We start from the raw sequence: 3,845 nt of genomic DNA, 5'->3' as shown, positions 1-3,845 counted from the left end.
CCACTCAGTACACACATAAGTATGCATGCAGTAGACATGGACATACAAGACATGCATAGATACACAACGTCACATACATGCATGACACATACTCATTTTGGGCTTTCCATCAAAAGGAATTGTATCACACATATTCTCCTTAATATATGAGGATATCTTTCCATATCAGTGTGAAAAATCTATTGCATTCCTTTTGTTGGAAAATTAGTTTAGAGGTGTTGTGGTCACGTGGAGCACTTTGTACTCAAATGCCTATGCTTATGTCTGTATCTGTATGTGCATGTGTCTGTGTTTTTATGTGTGCACATGTGTGTGCCTGTGTGTATGTACATGTGTCTGTTAAGCCATGTCCTGGATCTCTTGCACAGGTGTCTTTTCACATCCTCATGGGTCTCAAAGTCCCTTGTGGTAGTACACTGGGAACTGTTGTTGGGGGTCTGCAGAACTGGCTTGCCTGTGCCCCGATTGACCATCCCACAACTCTTTCCCTGCTCAGCACCTCAGTGACTTACCCCCATGTTTTGCTGGTTGCCGGGAAGATGGTTTTTGTTTCTTCTTTATAGCCATGAGGTTCAAGTTCTTGTCCCTGGCCCCTCAGCTGTCACGGGCATAGAGATTCCCACTTAGCCATCGCCCAGCCCATGGCATCTCCACAGGTGGGACATAGGGCCATGGCCTGTGGCTTGGTGTGACCGTCTCTTCCTTTTGAGCCTGTCTCCTGGGGACCGAGTGTCTCAGATTCTCACTGACCAGGGAGGAAAGGCAGGGTCAGCCTGATCTTGTGTCTTGGGGCCACATGTTCCCTCCTCTGGCCTTGTGGCTTCTATCACCAAGGCACAGGCTGGTCATTTCTGTTGCCCACAGGTAAGAGTTGTGGAAATGGCAGAGGCCAGCAGGAGGTGGGGGCTCCCAGCAGGACTAGGATGTAAGCGGCCTCAGTGGCCTATGCTCTAAACCTGTTTGCCATCTCTGGTCTCTGCTCTGCTGCTCTTACACTGATCTTAAAAAGGAAAATTGGCTGCAGTTGTCTGGCTGATGTTATCTTTGCAAAAGTCTCCACAATGGCAGCGTGGTTCTGATTGATTGGTTGACTGATTGATTTTTGGTACTGGGGTTGAACTCAGGATCTTGTGCTTGTGAGGCAGGCGGGACACCACTGAACTAAATCCCTAGCCCCTGTGGTTCTGTTTTAGAACTGATGTCCTATCTGGCATTTGTGCTTTCCTGGCCTCTGAGTGTTGCCAGACACAAGTCCAGCTGCTGCTAACTCTTTAAAAGCCAATACTTGGAAAATGAGAGTTGGGAAGGAAATCAGTGTCATTTAAAAGCCAGCATCCTGAAAAAATGGGAGAGGGGATCATCTCAGAGCCCCATCTTAGGGAGCTTAGAAGTGCAAAGAGCTTTTATAGAAGAGGGAAAAGAGAGGCAGAGGGCAGGAAGGCTACAAGCTGAGTGGGATCTTTGTCATCCAGGGCCTGTGTCTCCTTTTTTTCCTCTCATGGAACATCACAATCAACCTTGACCTCCTGGGGCTGGTTACAGGCCTATTAGTTTTCTGCAAGTTAAACATGACTGCAATTTACATGCCTTTTGTTAGTTGTTTGGGATTAAAGAATTAGAAGAGGTGTAACATATTCTGATGTTATCTAAAGGTCACCAGATGTTCTGGGTTCTATAAATCTAAAGAAAGATTAACAGTTAGCATCTTAATCATTTAGGTGTGGCTTTTCTTTAGAATTTAGAATGCCAGACAAAGGAAGGGGAAGTAAAGTAACTGCCAAGGACAACTCCCCAGTGGAGCATCAGCCAGTGCTATGTGAAGCCATGAGTGAGGTCTCTGCATGGCTGCTTTCCTGGGCCAGGGGCTGCCTCTCCCAGCTCCCCATCTTCTCTGCTCTAGGTTATTTAAAGAACCAATCCCTTGAGGAAGTGGAGAGGATTGGACCATTGGTAGGCCCCACTGTCTCTGCTCCTCCCCAGGAAGGGCTTGTTAGCTGCCTTGGCATGTTGTAGGGGGACCAGGCACAGTCAAGGTCCCCATTGCAGGACACAGATAGATGAATGGGCCTGGCAATCAGAACCATCCACATCCTGTGAGGTCCTTTTGGGGGGCTCATACTTCTGAGCTGGCATGTCTCCATAGGATGGGGACGTGGGTAATTTGGAATCAGTTGAGTCTAGCTGCTTAAATGCCAGATGATCCTCAAGGAGAATCCTACAGAGGGCATAATAGACAAGGGCCATGAGGTGCATGGGCTGTAAGCTCATAGTTTGAGATGTTCAAGTGATATTCCTTATCATCTGGCCCACTTTGCACCATTGAAGGTGGGTAGGGTTGAATATTTGTTAATGAGAATGGAATACTTCGTTTTATCTTTAAAACAGTGGATTCATCACATTAAAGTGTCTCTCTCTCTCCTGTTACCTCTTGGGTAGTATTAACTCACACCAGGGGTGTAGGGACCATGCAGTCACAAAGCTCCAAAAACTCCTTTAGAGTATTAGTGTCATTTGTTCCTGGCTTGAGACAAGTGTTTCTCGCTTTTCTGTAGCTACTGTTCTCTTGTTATTGCTTTTGTTTAATATTTCAAATACAGTGGACCCTTGACTTATGAACTCAATTTATTCATGAGGGCTGGTTGTAACTCAAGTTGGTTGTAAATCAAAACTATTTTTCCCATAAGAAATAATGGAAATACCATAATATTCAGAACCTCTCAAAGTACCCCTTAACTAATCTTTTCATAATAAAAAAGGGTTATATAATGTGCGTAATTTACCAGGAACACCAAAAATTTTCCTAGTGTATTCACCAAAAAGGTATGAAATGTGCCTAGTTACCAGAAACAACTTCATACTGAACTCACCATTCAAGTTGACATCTTTGGGTTGCAGGAAGGGAGGATGAAATGGAAAGCGGTTATTGTTTGGAAGGAGAGCCCCTTCCATAAGAACATCAGGAATCTGACTCTGTAGTATTTTCTGTCCTTGGGAGAGTCTGTACGCCCATGAGACCCTTTTGGCTCACTAGGTCTCAACCTTTTCAGAACTCAGAACTGGTCTAAGGCTGTCTGTTTCTGGCTTTTCTTTAACACTGTTCTGTAGTATGACATGACAGTCATTAAGCAAGCACGTGCAATAATTGGCTTTTTCCTCTGGGTGGGTCTTCTCTACAAATGTTGGTAGCTCTGTCCATTTTTTCAGGATTTCCTTTATTTCAGAAGCGTTTTGATACACTGATTGTTGAATACTACCCTTTCTCTTCAGAAAGCTCCTGAGTTGCCATTCTCTTGCTCAGCCAGAAGTTGATGAAGTTTCTCTGTAGACAGTTCCTCTGAGTGTTCCTCAGTATCACCTGTGATGATTTTATCTTATATAGTGATGATTTCATCAACCACAGGATCAATTGAAGGCTCAGGCTCCTCTACACAGCCTTCAAAGTCTCTCTCCTGTGTAATTTTACGCCACAATTTCTTCCAGGCAGATTTCAGTGTCCTTAGACATTGGCCCAGGATTTCTCAATTAACCCCATGTAGGACAGGCTGTTGTAATGTTTCTTCCAGGACTCTTTAAGGGTTAAATCTTTATCTGAGACCATCTGGAAGCACTTTAGGAACAGTCCCTTGGTGTATAGCTTCTTAAAGTTAGCTATAATCTGCTGGTCCATAGGCTGCTGTAGAGGAGTTGTATTAGGTGGGAGGAACTTGACTGAGAGACATGGCAATTCTTCTGCCATTTCTTCCAAATCTCATGGGTGAACAGGAGCATTGTCCATGATGAGGAGAGCTTTTTTTTTTTTTTTTACTGGGAATCAAACTCAAGACCTTGAGCTTACCAGGCAGGGG

The sequence above is a fragment of the Fukomys damarensis genome, unplaced genomic scaffold (assembly GCF_012274545.1).
Source record: "Fukomys damarensis isolate Sample0158 unplaced genomic scaffold, DMR_v1.0_HiC HiC_scaffold_27, whole genome shotgun sequence".
NCBI classification, from domain to species: domain Eukaryota; kingdom Metazoa; phylum Chordata; class Mammalia; order Rodentia; family Bathyergidae; genus Fukomys; species Fukomys damarensis.
Note: the sequence above shows the minus strand (reverse complement) of the source record.